This window comes from Mus caroli, chromosome 2, assembly GCF_900094665.2.
Source record: "Mus caroli chromosome 2, CAROLI_EIJ_v1.1, whole genome shotgun sequence".
Taxonomy (NCBI): domain Eukaryota; kingdom Metazoa; phylum Chordata; class Mammalia; order Rodentia; family Muridae; genus Mus; species Mus caroli.
The window spans coordinates 124879208-124901268 of record NC_034571.1 but is presented as its reverse complement, the minus strand read 5'-3'; the positions used below and the strand labels follow the sequence as shown (position 1 = coordinate 124901268).

Here is a 22061-nt window from a genome sequence, read left to right as displayed (position 1 = left end):
CAGCTCGTTCACCCACCTTGCAGCTGAGCTCTGTCATGTCGGAAGTCCCTTAGTTCCTGGGATGCTCATGTGGCCTTGCGTTTTCCTGCTTTCCAGTCACTGGTGGGTACACGTGCGCTCCCTTCCCGCTCCCTCTGTTTGGGGTCCACTGTAGACACTTGCAGGGCTGAGTGGCTTACGAGTGGAAAGCTCATCTAAGCCCTTTGCTTTTGCCTGGGAGGTGGACTGACTGGGCAGGAGTCTGGAACAATACTTCTCGTGACTGTCGAACACAAGCTGAGTTCCTTGTTCAGTGATAACTTGGTGCAGTCTTCAACTCTATAGAATTTCTTTTCACATTTGAAATTGTACACTTTTATTTCTTTTGGTGTCCGTCAACTTCTAAAATACGTTTTCTAGATTTCATTTTGACTGTCCCACTTTCCAGCAAGATGTCTCTGTCCCTGTACAGTCTGATGTGAGCTCGGGTGGAAAGACACCTACTCTCTGCCCAGCTGAGGTTGTTCAGATTTCTGGGGTCTCTATTATATTCTAGTAATCTATATGTATGTCCTTATGCCAGCATTGGGTGTGTCCTTATGCCACCCTGCCTAAATCACCATAGCTTTCTGTTCCGTTTTGAAGCTGTTAAAAACCAAGCCTCTGGTTTTGTTCTTTTGCTATTCTTGGACCTGTGTATTTTCTGGGAATTTCAGGATCAGTCTGTCAGCTTTTGCTACAAGGCAGATGGGATTTTGATAGTGATTGCCTGGAATCGGTAGATCAGATTTTGTTAATGTAACATCATAAAAATTTATGTGGTTGGGTGGCGGCGGTGGCTGCCTTTAATCCTAATACTTGGGAGGCAGAGGCAGAGTCAGGTGCATCTCTGTGACTTGGAGGCCAGCCTGGTCCACAGAGTGAGTTCCAGGACAGCCAGGGCTATTACACGAGAAACCCTGTCTCAAAAAACCAAAATAAATAAATAAGAATAAAAAAAATTGCTGACCCCAGGCCATTGATTTACCCCAGCCCCCATCACCCATTTATTATTTATTTGAAAAAAAAAAATGCTTGGAATCACTGTTCCTCGACTGAAAAGCAAACCAAACTCACCTGGGGACGTGGAGAAGCCGTGGATGCCTGGCCTCAGCCCAGAATTTGAGGTGCAGCTTCAGCATTCAGTCAAGTGTTGGAGTTTTAAAGATTATTTTCAGGCAATCTTACTGTGCAGCTAGGGTTGAGATCCAGTGCTGTAAAGCTCAGGCGTGTGTCACTTTCAAAGCCCCGGCACAGTTAGTTGATAACAGGATTGAAGGGAAACACACACGTTGCTTACTGACTGTAGAGCCTCTGTCTGTCTGCATGGATATTGTGTCGGCTTTGCCAGGTCTTAATTTAGTGCTCTCCCCCCCCCCCATTGCAGACTTTGTTCTGATAAATTAAGTGGTTTTGCAAATTGACTTTTCCTGGCTGTGTATAGTTTGTCCTCATTGGTCTGTGTAGAGAGCAGAGATAGAGGGGTCCCTGAAGGGTGTCACTTCTCAGAAATCTGACTTTGTAATCAGAAATGAACTGAAAAAAAATATACTGGCGATTCATAGCTGTTGTAGGAATGTCCTAGAGAACAAGGAAGCTGTTGGTCAGAATCACTGGAAGGCTCTCGGGAAGTGAGAAGCCATCCTTCTGCTCCCCAACCATGAAATGGGGGGCTTGTGGTGAAGTAGCCATTGCTTTCCGAATACTCGGGGTTGCTTGTTTTATGTGAAAGTAAAATTTCTGTATCTGTGTGTACATCCACACATTATGTACAGCTGTCAACCCAGAGGTCAGTGGGCTTTTAAAACTTCTTTAGATCAATGAGACTGCACAGTGGGTAAAGATGCTTGTCACCAAGCAGACAGTCTGGCTTTCATGCCCATGGCCCACAGGTTGGAAGGAGACCTTACTGTGACAAATTCTTTCCTTATTTCCATGTGCATGCCAAGGTGTGGGCCCTCCAATAAAGAAATGAAGGGCAGTAAAGACCAAAACCCATCCGAACACAACTGAATCGCTAAGTACTTCTTTAAAACCTGGCTTCTAACAACTTGATTGTCTGGAATGCATCACCTTTTACATGATAAGTCTGTTGAGTCTTTAGCTTCTGAGCTTCCCCTACCCCACCCCCCATTTCTCTTGCTGTGTGAATAGAGACAGTGGAGATTAGCCTTGTTTGTAAATCTAGGTGCATTTTTCTGGTTATTTAAATTTTTGAAAGGAGCATCATTTGTAATATGATGGAATTTTATTTTCATTTGCATGTGTATTTTTGTGTGTCCTTAGTCTCTGAATGTTCTCCTGTGAGTGTGTGTGTGTGTGTGTGTTTGATGTCTTTCTCAATTGCTCTCCACTTTATTTACTGAAGCAGGGTCTCTTGTCAGAACCTAGAGTATCAGGAATTCTTGCTATCAGCTTGCCATGGATCCTGTATTGGGCTTGCACGTGGCCCACATGCCTGCCAGACTTTCATGTGTGCACTGGGAACTGAACCCAGGCCCTGCACAAGAGCAGTAAGTGCTCCACAGAGCCATCTCCTCCAGTTTCTGATGCACTTTAATGATTTTGTTTTGAATTTATATTTTGTCAGGCTTATTTATTTACAAGTTTTCTTAGTCGGTTTTTCCTGGTGGTTTATAATAGTTCTTCTTTGTTTTTTGTTTTTGTTTTGTTTTGTTTTGTTTTGTTTTTCTTTTTGAGACAGGGTTTCTCTGTGTAGCCCTGGCTGTCCTGGAACTCACTCTGTAGACCAGGCTGGCCTCGAACTCAGAAATCCACCTGCCTCTGCCTCCCAAGTGCTGGGATTAAAGGCGTACACCACCACGCCCGGCGAATTTAGACTTTTTTTTTTTTTTTGGTTTTTCAAGACAGGGTTTCTCTGTGTAGCCCTGGCTGTCCTGGTACTCACTTTGTAGACCAGGCTGGCCTCGAACTCAGAAATCCGCCTGCCTCTGCCTCCCAAGTGCTGGGATTAAAGGCGTGCGCCACCACGCCCGGCTGAATTTAGACTTTTAAAGATATTCATTTTAGATTTATTTTATGTGTATGAACTTTTTGCCTGCATATATTTATGCGTGTGCACCACAAGCATGTCTGGTGCCTGGGGAGGTCAGAAGAGGGCATGATACTCCCTGGAAGTGGAGTATGGTTGTGAGCTATCTTGCAGGTGGCCCCAGATTTTTTCAGTGCTATTTTTGCAGTAAAAGGTGGACGAGAGGCTGTGCTGTTACCCACAAGGAGCAAGGGAGGGGTGGTGGGTGTGATTCCCAGACTTTCTGTTCAAGTTCTAAGTTTGGGTACATGGGTATCGGGAGCACCTATGCCCTAAGGCTTAGCGGCATGTAATGTCTGTCTGGGGTTGGTGTTGGAGCGCTCTTTTTGATCCTTCTGCTCAGTAGAATGACAAGATAAAATTCAAAACTGTCCTCATTATGCTTAGATGAAAGCCCCAGACGACTCTAATGCTGGATTTTGGGCTTTATTTGAACTGAGGCTCCCCCATCAGTCTTTAATAGGATTAGGGCTTCCTGGTCCTCTGACTCTGAGGTCCTGCTTGTGGCTTTCAGGTATCCAGCAGGATACAGTGTCCTGTTGAGGGCCTGCGAGTGCACCTTGGCACTTCTCACAACTGAGAAAGGAGACAGACAGGTCTCTTTCTGTTTCCTGAGCAGCTGGTGACTGCTGCCAGCCGGGTATGAGTCCAACCCCTCTGTGTCCTCCGCTGCCCCTTGGAGGGGGTGGGGCTGCGGCATTTCTAAGAGTTCCCTGATTGGTTGCCCTCTCACTTGCGGAGGTCTGGGCAGAGCCCGTTTCAGCGCTTCGGTTTTGGGCCGCGCGCGTTCTGAGTCACTGCAGTGTGCTTATCACCTAATTGTGATCACGCCAAGCCATTTTGGGAAAGGCGTTAGGAAGTTTTGGTTCATGCAGGTACAATGGCCTTTTCAGAGTGATTGGAGGTTGGCTGTTCACGTGGAAGGGAAAGCAGGATTGCTGTGGTTTTTTGGTTTTTGGTTTTGGTTAAAGGTGTGTTTGACATTGGTGATTGCCATTGGACTTTTAAACTTTACCGTTTTGCCAAGATATAATATAATTGTATTTTTATTATGTCGATCGTAATAATTAGGATGGTGAAGCCCTAATATTTTCTATCTCCTTTTTTCCAGAGATGAGAACATATTGTCCTGTTTGTAATATGAAATTAAACATGATGTCCTGGCTAGTATTATGTCAGCTTGACAGACGCTAGAATCATCTGTAAGGCATTTTCTTTAATAGTGATTGATGAGGCCCAGCCCATGGTGTGTGGTGGGTTGGTGGTCCTGGATTCTATAAGAGAGCAGGCTGAGCAAAAACGATGGAAACAAGCCAGTAAGCAGCACCCTTCCATGGCCTCTGCATCAGCTCCTGCCTCCAGGTTCCTCCCCTGTTTGAGTTCTCGTCCTGCCTTCCTTCAGTGATGAACCAAATAAGCCCTTTTCAACTTGCTTTTTGGTTGTGGTGTTTCATCATAGCAGTAGTAACCCTAACTAAGACATAGGCCAGTGAAGAAAAAAAATACCTTTAAAATTTTTTTTGAAGATATTTACACTAAGTTATTGGATACAGTTATACTTAATAATTTGATTTGCATATTTATTTATAAAATGTAGCCTAGGCATACAGAAAGCACATGTACACACATCTTTTAAAAATATATGTGTTACAAGTATTTTCCACATATTGAGAGTTTGTATCAGTAGTGGTGTGGGCCTTGAGTGATGGTAGCTCAGTGGTTAAGAACACTGGACACTCTCAGGGAACCCAAGCTTAAAACTCACCACCCACATGGCAGGCAGTAACCATATAACAATCTGTAACTCCAGCTCCCAGGGCTACAGTGCCATCTTCCCATCCACAGGCATTGTGTGTGCAGACATGCAGGCGCTCATACACATTAAAAAAAAAAAATCCTAAACCAGAAAATAAAGATAAAGCTAGAAGTTTTAGTCTGGGATGTGGGTGGGGCTTCTAGGCCCTGCCCCTGTTTGAAGAGCTCTTGACAGTTGCTGGAGGGGTAGTCAGGGTTGGGGATGTGAGCTGGGAGGGAGAGTGCCCGTGAGCTCACGGAGGAGCTGGACATAGACAGTGCCTATGTATGTGTGGATGGATAAGGTCAAAATACATTGTATGCAGGTTTCAAAGAGGAAATAAAAAAAGAATTCTCATCACCTGACATTGAGAGTCTTATAGTTTATACTTTGTATGTGTAAGATTAATTTATTTTCACTTTGTGTGTAAGAATGAGTTGGATCCCCTGGGACTGGACGTGCTTGTAAGGTGCCATGAGCTGAACCGGGACCCCCTGCAAGAGTAGCCAGTGCTTTTAACTAAGCTGACTCTTCGCCTCTCACCCATAACTAAGCTTTTAATTAACTCATTAAACGTTTTGGAGGGCAGGGCTTTATGTCGTTTAGGTGGGCCTCAAACTTACGACTCTTTGGCCTCAGCGTCGAGTGCTGGAGCACGTGTAGGTGTGTGTTTCTATACTCGGGCTGGCTCCAGATGGGCAGACGTGGACGTGAGTGCGCTCTGCTGGTTGGTTCTCTATTGCTAACAGATGGGTTGACTCATCCCCAAGCCAACAGACGGGCACCATGTTGGCTCTGTGGTATTTATGGTAAAAAATAATTGTTGTCATAACTTATTTAGACAATCCTTAAATATTGGTCATTGTTCTACTATGAAAGTGAATATAGTTATACCCATTTAGTTAATTTTTTCTAAATAGTTTTGTCAGGTATGTATTTTTAAGAGGTTTAAAGATCCCCCAGCGCTGGGGTCACAGGCAGTTTTGAGTCATCTGACACGAATGCTAGAAATCAAACTCAGGTTCAGCAAAAGCAGTCATGCTCTTAACCCCCGCCATCTCTCCAGCCATTGATACATGCTTTTTTTTTTTTCTTTTTTCTTTTTTTTCCAAGACAGGGTTTCTCTGTGTAGCCCTGGCTGTCCTGGAACTCACTCTGTAGTCCAGGCTGGTCTCGAACTCAGAAATCCACCTGCCTCCCAAGTGCTGCGATTAAAGGAGTGAGCCACCACTGCCCAATACGTGTTTTTTATTCAAGATAATTATATACTGTGCATGGAGGCATACTCCTTTAATCCCAGCAGTTGGGAGGCAGAGGCAGGAGGATCTCTATGAGCTGCAGGCCAGCCTGGACTACATTAGTGAGCTGTGATAGTAAAGGTATGAACTGCCATGCCTGGCTGGCTGCTTTTTTTTTAAGATTTATTTTCGACTAGAAATATTGAGCTGAAAGGGATGACTACTTTTCTGGTTTGCAGAGTGGAGGGACTTCCTAGGCATGAAGGTCGTATGTAGAAGGACTGAAAAGGTACTAGGTCAGACCTCGGATACACTTTTAACTGACCTTGAAGAGTTAGAGCAGTACCACAAAGGCTCAGGTGGGGGAAGCACCCACAGTTCTTTAAGAACTAGATATGTGGGCCCAAGGAGCCACGCTGATGCCGGTGCTCACTGCTTGCTTTTAGACAGAGAAAGGGCAGGTGAGTCGCCTAACTGGGGGACCCTCTCTGGTCTCTCAGGCTGGGGCAGTTCTTTGCATCTGTCCTTTTCTCCATTCACTTAGTTACTTGTTCAGTGTTCAAAGCAAAGGAACAGCTACCACAAACAAAGCATTTTCCTCGCTCACTTACATTCCAGGTGTAAGCTCTCTCAGCCCTTAGAAGCAGGAGCAGCAGCCACTGTGCTGACCTTGCCTGCTCAGCCTTAGTCTGCACTCAGGACCTTTCCGTCCCTGTTATTTAGATCATGACGCGGATTCTCTCCGCTGATTACTGTTTCTCCTGTTAAACTGACGCCACAGCCTGGCAGCTGAGAGAGCTGACGTGGGGCTAATATCCTTCCTGACTCTTTTTGCTGCTGAGCAATAAATGTCTCTCAGGGAGACAATGATGAGATCAGTAATTGACGTTAAGCCTGGGAAATAACATGCTGATAATTCTCAATTATTTCTGCTCCACACTTTTTGGTAATTTTATGTGTTTTCTGTGTGAAATCAAAGATTGGCAACTGCATAGGTTGAAATCCTTTATCTAGAATACCTAGGACCATAAGTATTTGACTTTTTTTTTTTTTAAGTTGAGTTTGTACGGTGAGATTTTAGGGATAGGGCCCAACTCTAAACATGAAATTTTTTTTTTATTTTTTTCTATACTTCTAATACATATAGCTTGAAGGTAACTTTATACAATACTTTAAAATAGTTGTATACATTAAGCAAAGTCTTGTGGTATGGAATTCTGTGTACTTTGTTATCAGATTGGGATTTTTGGTTAGAGATGCATCATAGTCTTGTTATAACTGTGCTACTAAGCAACAGGGATGCATGCTCCTTTGTGAGGGAGGAGTGGGATGACACTCCGAGCCCCCCCCCCCTTTGATGTAAGGCCTGTGACCTGTGAATGGAGGGTGAGTTTTCTTGTCCCCCAGAGTGTGGGGTGGGAGGGAGGGACTCTAAGTTGAAGGATGCTCTCTCACTGTCAGGCCTGGTTTGTTCCTGAGACCCTTTTTAGTGGCTAGGAAGCCACATCTGTCAGATCAGCGTTAAAACACTTCCCCCAAATAAGTCTTTCACGTGTCTGGGACTTTGTTTGCACTTTATATAATTTGAGGCTAAAATGAGATCTTAACTGTGAATTTTGAAATTTGCCCTTGGGGAATACTTATCTTATTTTTAAACGAATTCTTTTAGCTCTTTCTTTCTTTCTTTCTTTCTTTCTTTCTTTCTTTCTTTCTTTCTTTCTTTCTTTCTTCCTTCCTTCCTTCCTTCCTTCCTTCCTTTCTTTCTTTCTTTCTTTCGATAAGATCTCATTGTAGCCCTGGCTGACCTTGAACTTGTGATCCTCCAGCCTCTACCTCCCAAGTATGGGATTTATATCAAAAGAAGCATATACATGTTAGAAAATAATTCAGAGTTTTCAGAATTGTGTTAGTTAGGAAGGTCTCACACTCTGATGCTCCTCTTCCCTCTGCAGAGCAGCCCAGGGATGTTCTCCTCGGTGTATGTAAACACATGCATAGATAGTTACTGTTTCTCAATAAAGGGATATTGTGCAGCCTGCAGTTTTCAAAGCACTGTACCCTTACTTTTAGGTGTAAGCAGTCCATTTTAAAGGACTACTTTTTCATGTTGTACCTATTAGACTTGTTAGTTTTACTTTAAATTATTTTGCTTTTTATTTATGCGTATGTGCCTGTGTGAATTATGCAGTGTGGTGCTGTGGAGGCCAGACGATGGTAACTTACAAGCCGTAGGCGTTTGCTTCACCGGGGGTCTAGCGGCAAGCACTCAACCACGGAGGCTCCATGCCCTGTGCCCTCCTTACACCTCTTGTGGTGGTTTGAGTGTGCTTGGCCCCGGGAGGGGCACTATTTGGAGGTGGAGGAAGTGTGTTTCTGTGGGTGGCTTTGAGAGACCTTCCTCCTAGCTGCCTGGAAGTCAGATTGCTAGCAGCCTTCAGATGAACATGTAGAACTCTCAGCTCCTCCTGCACCATGCCTGCCTGGATGCTGCCATGTTCCTACCTTGATGATAATGAACTGAACCTCTGAACCCCAATGAAATGCTGTCCTTATAAGATTTGCCTTGGTCATAGTGTCTGTTCACTGTAGTAAAGCCCTAACTGAGACACCTCTTGACTCATTTACAGTGGTGATTGTTACAGTGTGCCTCTTTTCTCATTGTAGCCCTGGCTGACCTTGAACTTGTGATCCTCCAGCCTCTACCTCCCAAGTATGGGATTTATAGCTCTATATCAAAAGAAGCATATACATGTTAGAAAAGCATATACATGTTATGAAGATTTTATTTTGGTAAGTTACATTTTTCTGACTTTGCATTGTTTTAGAAAGAAAAATACATTTCTTTATTCCTATTCTAATCACTTAAAAATTTTCCTCCCTTCCATCCAACCACCCATCCATACATATTTCTGAATAAAAACAGAACAAAACAAAAACAAAAACCCAGGTTCATGCTGGCTTATTGAGGGTCAGACTGGAATTCCTCTGCTCATTTGCCTCTAGCCCACTGGAGAACGCTGGACTAGCTCACCCAAGAACAGCTGGTGAGAGTGGAAACTAATCAGCCTGAGAGTTTCCCATCAGTCTGGATGGCCAGGCTCATGGCTAGGGCGGTGCTGGCTGTACCCGAGATAGCCACTAAGTCTGGCTCTAGGTTTTCGCTGTAAATGTGACATGTACAGGCACATGTCACCTTTCTGTTGCCGTGATGAGATACGATGGCCAAAGCAACTTCTAGAAGGAAGACGGATTGTCCATAGTCACGGCAGAGGCGTGGCAGCAGGTGGTCAGAGCAAGAAGCTGAGAGATCATATGTCCAGCTACTTCACAGGAAGCAGAGAGCAAACTGGAGGAGGGCTGGGGCCGTGAATTCTCTAAGTCTGTCCCCAGTGATACGTCCTAAAAGTCTATAACCTCCCTCAACCGTGCTGCCAGCCGAAGAGCAAGTGCTGAGGCACATATGCGTGTGGGTGACAGTCCTCATTGAAGCCACCCGACGTTGCCGTTTAATGATTCTAGAGGAAGCCGGAGAGCTGTCCATCCTTTAGCTTTAGAAGCAGGGCATGACCATCCCAGTGTGTAACTAAATCCTGATTTTGGTAGTATTCGAGCAACATGGAGCACTGGTAAATTAAATGCAGGGGCTTCGCTGTCCTGATGGGCACAAACTCCTACTTCCTCACTCTGTGTCCCGAGGCCTGTCAGAAAAGAAGCCCTTTACTCTAGGATGTAGACCAGTCGGTCCATGAGTTGTGCATGGGTACACAGACTTCAGAGTACTGAGCCCTGTGTGAACGGCGCCCTTTCCTGTGTACAGATACTTGCTTGGGCTGAAGTTTAGTTGGTGAACTGTGATAGTAACTAACAGCCACAACTAAGCATAAAGCAGAAGAGTTGTGATGTACTCCAATAAACTCACCAACACTGCTTTAGAAATGACTCCCTAAGCCGGGCGTGGTGGTGCATGCCTTTAATCCCAGCACTCGGGAGGCAGAGGCAGGCGGATTTCTGAGTTCGAGGCCAGCCTGGTCTACAGAGTGAGTTCCAGGACAGACAGGGCTACACAGAGAAACCCTGTCTCGAAACAAAACAAAACAAAAACAAAACAAAGGAAAAAAAAAGTCCAACTGAGAGCAAAGTTGACTTTGCAGGTAGTCTTCTAAAGTAATATTTTTGAAAATGTTTTGTGTGCCCGGTGGTAGGTCAGGGGCAGGGGCATCTGAATTTGAAGCCAGCTTGGTCTACAGAGTGAGTTCCAGGACAGCCAGGGCTACACAGAGAAATCCTGTCCTGAAAAAAAAATCAAAAGAAAAAAGACAAGACTGTATTTTGTGCGACAAGAGGAGAGTTTTGTTTTGTTGGCACTGGGGTTTGAACATGCTAAGTAAATATTCTAACCACTGAGCGGCAGCCCTAGCTCTTAATTTTTATTTTATTTTATTTTATTTTAGACAAGAAATTATGTTGTTACCAAGACTCACCTACTAACTTTGAACTTCCATATCCCAGGCTGACCTCAGACTCACTCTGTAGCCTAGGCAGACTTTGAACTTGTGAGCTTCCTGCTTCAGTCTTCTAAGTAGTTGTCATAGACCTGAACCTCCACAGGAACGAACGTGTCGTATGTGACCAAGCTTGGTTTGGGCTGGAGCCTTGAAGATGTTCTGTAACAGAGAAGCCACTGGAAGAGCTTTAGGATTGGGCATGGGTGGGTGAGAAGTGGGCTCCATCCCTGCAGAGCACCTCCGGCTAGGTCTAAGGTTGCTTTAGATTTTAATCCACCACTAGCTTTTCTCCAGCTAGGATTTGGTTCTGCTTCCTAGAACTTGCCCTTCAGTTTCGATCCTGGAGCTCAGCTGCTGTAACAGTGACTGGACCGGTCCAGACCGCCATGGGTGTTCCTAAAACACAAGTAGTGGAGCTGTGTGCTTCTTCATAGAGCTCTGCCAGGAGCCCCTTATCCCTGGAGCCCCCTGTACTGACCTCGCCCATTGTACACTTTAGGAAGAGCCTGGGAGTGCTGGACGAACTGTTAGGTGAATGCTGATGATAGGATGGTGGACTCCTCTAGGCCACATTCAGTGTCTGCACAGGACACCCCAAGACCAAGTTCTCAGCACAAAGGAGATTTATTTACCCCAGAACAAAGGGCAGGGAATGTGAGACAAAGACAGGAGATGAGGGAGAAGTGAAGGGAACAAGGGAGAGTGAGAAGGGATATTTGCCCCACAGAAGGTTCTACAAAGGACTGCCTCTGGATAGAGAGTGGACAGATGTGGCCCATAGGCAAATGGTGGTTAGGGGAAACCCATGTTAGGATGAGTTGGCTCGTTTGATTGGCATGTTAAGTAGGTGATCCTTGTTAAGTAGGGGCCTTTTGGTTGCTGGACTTCAGTACTTTGATAGCGGGACCTTGGTGGTCAGCCTCAGGAGGACGAAGTGGCCAAGGGAATAGACCTTGGTGGCTAGGATTAGGAATGTAAAGTTTAGCAAGAAAGAGGGACTAGGGGAAGGGGAAGGTCAGTCAGAGCCATGTTTGCCATGCTGGGGCCTGCTAGAGCCTGTCAGTAAGTAGATTAGAAAATAAACGTGTACCATCTTGACCCTCAGATTAATTACAAAGTAGGAGGTAAATATTTGTTTTGCTTTTTTTGCTTTTGGCTTTGCTTATTATTAGCAAAGCTTTGTTGAGTGTGTTGCTGTTGGCTGTCCCGGGGTCACCATGGCAGTGGCCTGCTCTCTCACCCTTCCTAGCACTCTGCAGTGTGGTCACCAGCCTTGAACCCTTGCAGAGCACTAAGAAGCTTTACTCCCTCTTTGTTTCTACTGTTCTCACCCCCAAGCTTGATGGACAGGCAGTGCAATGTTTTTGTGCTTTGTTTGTTTCACTACAAGAGATTAAACTCATGGCCTTTGGCATGCTTAATCTCCAAGCTGTGCCCACAGCGTACCCCTCCCTGCCCCACCCCCTTTTTTAACTTTAAAAAAGATGAGGCAAGGTCTTTCTCACCAAGCTATTTGGCTGGCCTTAACTTCTGTAGCCCAGGTAGTCCTGGCCTGTCTCATTCTCCAGGGAATCTGGGCTCACAAACCTGGGCTGCCAGCCTCAGCCCTAGTCTTAGTTAGGTTTTCCTTTTCCTTTTCCTTTTTCTTTTTTCTTTTTTCTTTTTTCTTTTGTTTGTTTTATTTTGTTTTTTGAGACAGGGTTTCTCTGTGTAGCCTTGGCTGTCCTAGAACTCATTCTGTAGACCAGGCTGGCCTCGAACTCAGAAATCCACCTGCCTCTGCCTCCCAAGTGCTGGGGTTAAAGGCGTGTGCTACCACTGCCCGGCCAAGTTAGTTTTGGCATTTTAAATGATATTGCTACAGCATCTCTTATGGGGGACAATGGCCTATTGGTAAGGTTGTTAGACAGTACCTAAATTAGTGTTGATAGATATTGGCAAATTGTCCTATAGAAAAGTTACAAGAAAGGACACTCCTAGTCCTACACTCTCTCTTATCAAAACCAAATGAATTGAGTATGCTATGAAATACTATGTCATGATATTTTTATTTAGTTTTAATTTATATATTGTGAAATCCTCTAAGTGTATAGTTACAAGACCTGTTATAGATGCATAGAAGTGCGGCAAATACTCTCAACCCCAGGCACAAGCCGGTGAGTGACAGGTGTGAGGCTGACGTGAATGTAGTGACTTCTAGGCTACTCAGAGTTACATGGTGAGACTAAAAAAACAAAAACTAACATACCTAATCAATCAATAAATGCAAAGTAAGTGCTTTTAAAAATATGTATATACTCCATATATATACAATTCATCTCCCGTTCACCATGTGGGTTCCCAGGATCAAACTCGTGTAGTCAGCTTCAATGGCAAGTACCTCTTCCCACTAAGCCATCCCTCCAGTCCAATCATTTATTTAAAAAGAAATTACGTTATTTTCATTTATAGTAAAAGACATCTGTGTTTACTATTAAAATAAGCCTAGGGCTGGAGAGATGGCTCAGCAGTTAAGAGCACTGGCTGCTCTTCCAGAGGACCTACAGTTGATTCCTCGCACCCACCTGACAGCTTACAATTTACTATAACTCTAGTTCCAGGGGATCCAGCCTCCTCTGTCCTCTGCAGCACAAGGCATGCACATGGTGCATGAATACAGACAAAACAATCATATTTATATAATAAAATAATAAAAATAAAAAAGACAGCACATTATAAAAATTAGGAAGACATATCCTTAAGCCTGCCACTATGGACATTTTTGTGTGTTTCTCTGTCTTTTTGCTCCCACATGTAATATTTCCTCTGCTTAAGCCATTGTCATTAAATAAACACAGATTATATTCCTACACCTAATGTGCATTGATGATGGAGGCATCAGGTCCATCATTGTCTTTAATGGGCATTTACCAAGTGTATCACCAGCTCAGCTTGTCTATCATCCTTGGGATTTGCTTCATTAAATACACTTCCTTATTTCTTTTTCCTTTTTAAGATTGATTTATTTTTATGTTACATATATGAATGTTTTGCCTATATATGACAGTGCCCCATGTGTGCAGTGGAGGCCAGAAGAGGAACTGCAGTCACTGATTATGTGCTGCCTGCCATGTGGGAGCTGGGAACTGAGCTTTATTGGAAGAACAACAAGTGCTATAAAATACTGGGACATTTCTTTGGCACATCTTACTTATTTCCTTCTTTTTCACTTGGTTGGTTGGTTGGTTGGTTGGTTGGTTGGTTGCTTGCTTGCTTGCTTGCTGAGACAGCGTCTCACTGTGTAGCCCTGGCTGGCCTGGAACTCATAGAGAGCCACTTGCTTATGCCCTTGGGTTTATTATCACCACTCCTTACTTATTTCTGTTCCTAATCTTGTTTTTTCTTCCTTGCCTAATGTTTTTTGTCTAGCTACTTCCCAATTGTCAAGAGTGTTTTATATTTGATCTTAATATCCACGGTTTTTATAGATTGAATCATTAAGGGATCAAAATATTTAGACTAGGATGGAAAGATGGCTCAGCAGGTAAGAGTTCAAACTGTTCTTGCAAAGTTTCCAGGTTCAGTTCTTGATATGCATATGATGGCTCACAACTGCCTGTAACTCCAGTTCAAGGGGATTTAATTAATCCCTTTTCTGACCTCTGCTGACATGTGGTGTACATAAATACACTCAAGCATATACATGCACATAATATTAAATATTTTAAAGTTTTAGGGCTTCTGAGATAGAGGCGAGTGTTCGTGACTGTATGTTACATGCCAATACAGTGTTATTCATACAAGGACTTACCTCTGCTTTGTGTTTTGGTTTGGAGGATTTTCTAGAAGCAGTTCATGTTTGTCTTAGTTAGGATTTCATTGCTGTGAAGAGATGTCTTGACCAAGGCAACTCTTATAAAGGAAAACATTTAATTGGGGCTTACAACTTCAGAGGTTCAGTCCATTGTCATCATGGTAGGAAGAATGACAGCACTCAGGCAGACATGGTGCTGAAGGAGTGGAGTGTTTTACATCTTGATCTGAGGGCTGCCAGGAGGGGACTGTCTTCTGCAGGCTAGCCACGAGGAGGGTCTCTTCCACACTGGGCAGAGCTTGGGTATAGAGACCTGAAAGTCCACCTACACTGTGACACACTTCCCCCAACGAGGTCACACCTATTTCAACCATGTCATGCTTCCTAATAGAGCCACTTCCCATGAGCCAAGTATGTTCAAACCACCACAACATCTGATACCAAGAGTCAACCATACATAAATTTATTTGTTTCTTCTTCTTCTTCTTCTTCTTCTTCTTCTTCTTCTTCTTCTTCTTCTTCTTCTTCTTCTTCTTCTTCTTCTTCTCCTTCTCCTTCTCCTTCTCCTTCTCCTCCTCCTTCTCCTTCTCCTTCTCCTTCTCCTCCTCCTTCCTCTTCTTCCTCTTCTTCCTCTTCCTCTTCTTCCTCTTCCTCTTCCTCCTCCTCCTCCCCCTTCCCTCTTCCTCTTCCTCTTCCTCCTTCTTCTGAGATAGGGTCTCAGTATATTGGTCTGAAACTCACTCTGTAGACCAGACTGGCTATGAACTCAGATCTGCCTGCCTCTGTCTCCCAAGTGCTGTGATTAAAGGCATGAACCACCACACCTGGCCTCATAGCCTTTTGATCTTCCTTCTTGAGATGATTGTGCAGTGAACTCTGAAACTTAGGGTTCCCAAAGCTGTGTTCCATTTACATTCTTGAGATGGCTCTGTGAAGGACAGTTTTGCTTCACTTTCCTGTGTGTGCTATGACTATTTTCCATGCTTGGACACTCGACTCTACATACCTCTCCCTACCCACTAGATTTTCATGAGCACTTCCTTCTTGATTCTGGTCCACCTGTGGGACTAGCTCCACGTCCCACTGGGGCTCTTACTCATAGTTGTACGCTCTGTTTCTCTCATTCACTCCAGACTGTCTAGTTAGATGGGTCCATTCCCACCGTGGTGCATAGACCACAGTCACAGTCAGAAAGCTGTATGATTCATCTCATTTCATTTGCTTTAAGACTGTCAGTACTATAACCAGAGATGCCAAGCTTGTCCTAAACTAAGAACAGACTTTTCATCTTCATGACTGAGAGCAAGCAGGTGACAGACAGCACAGTACTTGGCTTCCTAGCTGAGAGCACCTGCTGTGTTTGGAGCCAGGAGCATGCTTGAGGAGCAGTATAGAAACAGCTAGGACTATACACATGTAGAAGGATGTGGGGATCTGCCCCGTTAACAGTTTTGAGCAGTGAGGAGGAGTTCTTGTTCTATTGTTATCTGTTCCCAAGAGACCTTACTGTGTTTGGAATTTTGCTTTGAGTTTGCAGTCTGTGTGGTGTTGACGTCACCTTCTTACTTTCTGACTATCAAACATGTTACATAAAAACTGTTTATGGTGTGATTCTTAGCAACAAGACAATTAAATATTTACCAAAGAAATTAAGTAGTTTCAGGAACCCTTGTAAACTCATGGTGACTTGCATAAGAAGGAGAGAAAAAAGATGGCTGGTTGTGTAATGGTGGGCATGAAAGAGATTACAGGTAGGTCAGGACTCTTGTCCTTTCAACTAGAGAGAAATAGTTTTAAATCAGCAAGTTGGTGTTGGATCAGATATCCTACACATCAGGTGTTTACTTTGCAATTCATAACAGAAAACAGTAAAATTACAGTTATGAAGTAGCAACACAATAATGTTATGGTTGGGGGTTCACCACCACACGAGGAACTGTCTTAAAGGGTTGCAGCATTAGAAAGGTTGAGAGCCACTGAGTTCGAGGCTTTGTATGTGAAACTCAGTTTCTCAGATGATAATATGCTGTGGTGGTTTGAATGAGAATGGCCCCATAGGCTCGTACGCTTTGAATGCTTGATCCCCATTGGTGGCAATTTGGAAGGATTAGGAGGTGTGTCTCACACACTGCTGAGCTTGAGAGTTCAAAAGACTATGTCATTCTCAGCTCTTTCTGCCTCCTACTTGCCATTTGAAATTTAAGCACTTGGCTGTTCTGCTGCTGCTCTGCCATCATGGACTCCCTGAAACTGTAAGCCCAGTTAAATGTTTTCTTTTATGAGTTGCCTTGGTCATGATGCCCTGTCAAGGCAAAAGAAAAGTAATTGAGATATACCCTTTTTGTTATGACTTATTTTTATTTTATCATACGTATGGTCTGTCTGTGTGTCTGTTTGTTTAGCTTAAATGTATGTATATGCAACACATGCATGCCTGGTGCCTGCAAAGGCCAGAAGAGGGCATCAGATCCCCAGACACTGCAATTGTGGGTGGTTATGAACTGTCATGTGGGTACTAGGAATTCAGGTCCTCTGTAAGAGCAACAAATGCTCTTAACTGCTGAGTTTTTCTTTCTTTCTTTCTTTCTTTCTTTCTTTCTTTCTTTCTTTCTTTCTTTCTTTCTTTCTTTCTTTCTTTCTTTCCTCCATCTTATCTTGTGATCTTGTGGTGTTTGTTTGTTTGTTTGTAAAGACAGGGCTCCTTTATGGCTATTCTGGAACAAGCTCTATAGAACAGGTTGACCTTGAATTCACAGAGATTCACTTGTCTCTGCCACCCAACGTGCTGGGATTAAAGGTTTGTGCCACCACACATCCCTCCTCTTTCTTTAAAAATATTTTACTTTAATTATGTGTGGGTGTGTTGTGGGGAGGGTATGTATATGCACTTGAGTCTAGGGAGTGTGGAGCTCAGAGGTTATGGATCTCTAGGGTAATCAGTCCTATAGAAGATCAGGACATACTCTTAGCCACTGAGCCATGTCTAGACCCAGAGGCTCACAGTCTTCAACATGCAGTGTGGTCGTGAGACATGCTTATGTCTCTGAAACAGCATTTTCTTCTCTAATTTTCTAGTGTGTACTTAATTGAGATAAATTACACAATTATAATAGAAGTCACATACTTTTCTGGTAGTGATGTTAAATAAAATAAAAAGTAAAATTAATTGTAGTCATTAATCTGTGTGAGAAGTCTGCCATTAGATAATACATTTTTGGCTTCTAAGCTTTGGAATTTAGGGTTTGCATAATGTAAGCCAGACTTTCAGGAGCTGTGGAGTAAAATCCATTTATACAGTGTATCGTAGTTTCCTAGTGCCCAGAGAGTGCTGTGGACCTCTGCAGCTAAAGTGATTACTGCCCCACTTGTCTTCCTCCCTAGGATTTAAATGTTCTGTGTGTGATTTGCCTGCATGTGTAAGGGTACCATGTATGCGCCTGGTGCTCATGACGGTCAGAGTAGGAGCAGATCCCTTGGAACTGGGGTTGGGATGATGGTGAGCTGCCCTGTGGGTTCTGGGAGCTGATGCTGGGCTGTCTGCAAGAGCAACAAATGCTCTTTAGCCCCCTTGCCACATTGAAGATGTGTATAATGTATGTGTATATTACATTGTATATAATGTATGTGTATATTACATTGTATATAATGTATGTGTATGTTACATGCTTCCACGGTTTGCACAGGTCTTTATTTTTAGGCATTAGTGTTTTCCCACTTGTCTTTAGAATTTTAGTGAGCATTCTTAATGAAAAATTCTGAGTATATTCTATTTAAACTAAGATACATTCTTTAAAATGTACTTTTAGTGCTTTTGATGGATGACATTGGATGACTAGAGACACCATCCCAGTTGGCACTCTCATTAGCAGTATTGTACATCAGCTAGAGCTTTGAAAGTTATTTTGTCATTTTATTATTTGTTGAATTATAGATGTCATGCCTACTTCTACATATTTTATATTTTTATAAGGATGCTCATGCATAACTGTACTCCTGTCAGCAGTGCATTGAGACTCCTCAGCACAGAAGAGAGTCTAGGCCAAATGAGCCTTCTCTTAGGCTGATGAGTCTTGAAGATACCAAGAAAGGAAAGGGACGAGAACACAGCTATGTGAAAGTCAGAGAGTGTCCCCGAGGGCTAGCTCAGCACAGCGCAGCAGGGCTCAGTTGGGAAATGCTGTGGCCCTGGAGAATTCTTGGTCATACTCTAGATTTCGTGTTTGTGTGTGTGTGTCCAGAACCCAGTTTTTACTCACAAGCTCCTTCAGTGGACCAGTCCTATTATTATTCATTTATTAATTTGGCTTATGTGCAGGTGCCAGCCCGTGGAGGTAACTCCTGGAGCTGGAGTTACATGGACTCAGAAGTAGGCATGAGTCTCATAACGTGGATGCTGGGAGCCAAAGTCTACGAAGAGCAGCACGTGCTCTGAGTGGCCAAGCGGTCTCTCCAGCCCCAACTTACTTATTTTGTGAGTTTTTTGGTCTGTTGAATTCAGCTGGAGATAAACTGGGTAATAAGGTGACATTCTTAATCACACATTAACAATGTGTTAATTAAATCTCATTCTAATTTTTTAAAAAATATTTTAAATTATTAAGTTTCCTTTCCCTACAGCTTGTATAACATTCCATTAGTCTGCTACCTCAACCCTGGCCTTCATGTTCTAGGTCATTAAGTCGTCAGGTATACCACCCTCCCCCAACTTCCTGCCCTCCCACCTGATGTAGGCTGAAGGTCGATGTCTGTAGACATCACAGCGAGATTATGTGAGATTATGAAGTAGTCACCTCATTGAACAGCACTATAAACCCACATCTGTGACTCCCTCTTCCCTTACAGGTTTTGAATACAGTTTAATTTGAAGTATTCTGTTTGATTACTAGAAATGAAGTAGGTGCCTACAGGAGGGGGCGGCAAGCAGAACAAGCAGGTTTTTTTCCCACTGGATTACCTTACTTCAGTCGCCTGCTGCTGCACATGCTTTAGAGAGGGCCTCTGGCTCTCAACCATGTGAATGTTGGTTCCCACTCTCCTTCCCGCCCTGTCCCAACTGGGATACTCGGATAGGATCTGAGCGGGAGGAGGCCGTTCGTGTGGGTGAAGTAACTTCCACCTTACTGTTTCAGTTCTCCAAGTGCTCGCAGGCACACATTCAGAGTCATACATACCTTGAGATTATAGATCAGTGGGCAGTGTTAAATGATGCCAAGGACGGCAGTTTAATAAGCCAAGGCAAACAGTGCCCCCATTCTTCTCCCATAGATCCTGGCCTTTCAGTGTGAACCTTCACCTGCCTTCAGCTTCTCCCCACTGCACTCCCAGGTTTGGGTTACTTTGCCCAGGTTTTGTTTCTACATTTATTTTAAGTGTGCAGCTTGCTTGTCTTTGAAATATGATCATTACAGTTTTCGTGCATATTAAATGTTTAATGGGCTGGGGGACAGCTCAGTAATACTTGTCTGGTGTGCTTGAATCCCTGGCACTTAGGGAGGAGGGGGACTATGAGGTTTCTTCCTTCTTTTATTTTCTGCTGTGCTGGAATTAAACCCGAGGCCTGCAGATGGCTTTGTATAAAATATCTCTGCACGTGTGTGGGTGGGGATTAATATGTCCTAATAATGAAACAGAAACTTCTTTTTCACAGTCTGCCACCACACCCTTCTTCTTCTTTTTTAAACACACTGTTTAGTACTAGATGGTCCCTGCAGTCACCGGAAGAAGGGGAGGCTTTTCTCCCTCAGCCATCCCATCGCCCAGGACTGGCTGTGACTAGCTCTGTGATACACTGGGGAATGCTGGCTGGGCTGCACAGCCCAGGTGCTGGTTGAGTTATTAATTGAATGAGAGGTAAGGGGTCACCTGTTAATAAGACAGAAGTTGCTGTGTGAGTCAGCATCAGAAGTAAGTTGAAAATATTTTAATACTCTTCTGTATGTTGAAAATGTCCAGAATACATTTTCTTTAACTCTGTCCCAATGCTGGGGTCCCGTCCCAGGCCTTGCAAGGCCAGGCTAGCACTCTCCCACTGACTGAACTGTGTGGCTCCAGATCCAGACAATTTTGTTTTTGTTTTTTTGTTTTTTGTTTTAAACCTTTACAAGTGCCAACTAATTATTACAACACTAGAGGGCGCTGTTAATTAATGGGTTCTCTGCTTTTGGCGCTCACAGTGGCTCCCCTCATTCATTAGAGTCAGCAGAGGTTTTGTTCGTCTGATAATCCTAAATTTCTCATGTTCTCAGGTTAACAGGAGCACAGGCCGGAAATGTCAGTTGTAACATTTGTTTGCAAAGTCACAATCAAGCCACACAGATCTATTAATTTTTAAATTTAAATGTTTAATTGATGTACAGAATAACCCCTTCCCTTAGCAAATTCCCTTCCCACTTACTTTTGCGTGGGCCAGTGCAGGCCAGGTGCTCCTCTGTGTCTCCCAGCCCAGCCCAGCCCGGTTTGTTCCACTCAGCCTCGTCCCCTTCCTTCCGTGTTCAAGCGACAGCTGCTCTTCCACCTTTCCATCTCTCTCATGGGCCACCTTTTAGTTTCCTGGTCTGAACACACGATTATAAAATTACTTATGTTTAAAATTAGAAGCAATGTGCGCAGGAGAGATAGCCTTATTTGTCTTACCTCACTTGATATGTTTTCTAAATTCTTAGAGAAAAAAACAACAAAAAAGATATTACATTAATAAAATGAGATATTTTCAAGTGCGTACTCATTTTTTTAAACTGCATGTGTGTTTGTGTGCATATATGTGTGTGCATGGGCATGTAGAGGCCAGAGGACAACCTTGGGTGCCATCCAGCAATGTCATTTCCTTTGAGATAGGGGTCTCTCACTGGCCTGTAGCTCACCAGTCAGGCTAAACCAGCTGACCAGCAAGTCCTAGGGACCATCCTCACTCCCTCCCCAGTGCTGGGTCACAACCATGTGCCACCATGCCTGGCTTCTTATCTTTGAAAGGGGTTCTGAGGGTCTAACTTGGGCTTCAGGTTCACAGTTAGCCCTTTATTTAAAAAGCCATTTTTCTAGTCTCTCCCATGATGGTCCTAGCCCCTTCTTTCAACAGGATTTCTCTGTATAGTCTTGGCTGTCCTGGAGCTAGCTCTGTAGATCCATCTGCCCTTCCCAGAGTGCTGAATTTAAAGCTGTATGCCACCATGCCCAGCTGGTAATTTCTGATGAATTAAATCTTTTCATTGCATTTGTCCAAGTTTACTCTTTTAATTGTTTTGACTTATTTTTTGTCTTGAATTTAACCCTACACAGTTGGTAAGAACAGAGCTGCTCACTTGCCTCCTACTACACTGAGAGAGACATTAGTAGAGCTTTAAATACAGGCAAACATGAACAGCACTGGAGTCCCAACACATGAACAGCACAGGAGTCCCACTGTAGAGATTAACAGGAGTGCTCTGTCTGCACGCACAGCTCTTCCCTCGACACAGGTGCAGTGTGGGTCTAGCTGGTGGGAAACCCTGTGAGGCAGGTTTGTGTTAGGCTGTGGGAGTATCATAGTTCATTTGTACCATTTTTGTTTCTTCAAGGTCTATTTAATTTTATGCTTAGATGTGTTTTCTCTGTCTGTCTCTCTGTCTCTCTGTCTCTCTGTCTCTCTCTGTCTCTCTCTCTCTCTCTCTCTCTCTCTCTCTCT

The 22061-nt window shown here is 43.8% G+C and overlaps 1 protein-coding gene across 4 annotated transcripts in view; it reads left to right on the top strand.

The window, feature by feature from the left end:
* Positions 1 to 22061, top strand: part of Slc23a2 (solute carrier family 23 member 2) — a 90758-nt gene that overhangs the window by 8758 nt on the left and 59939 nt on the right. The window contains exon 1 of one of the 4 annotated variants that reach the window (XM_029472180.1): positions 3898 to 3945. The exons of the other annotated variants lie outside the window; for them this stretch is intronic. The gene's annotated coding sequence lies outside the window, so the exon portion shown is untranslated. Of the gene's footprint in view, positions 1 to 3897; positions 3946 to 22061 lie in introns of those variants that run through there. 4 annotated transcript variants of the gene reach the window in all.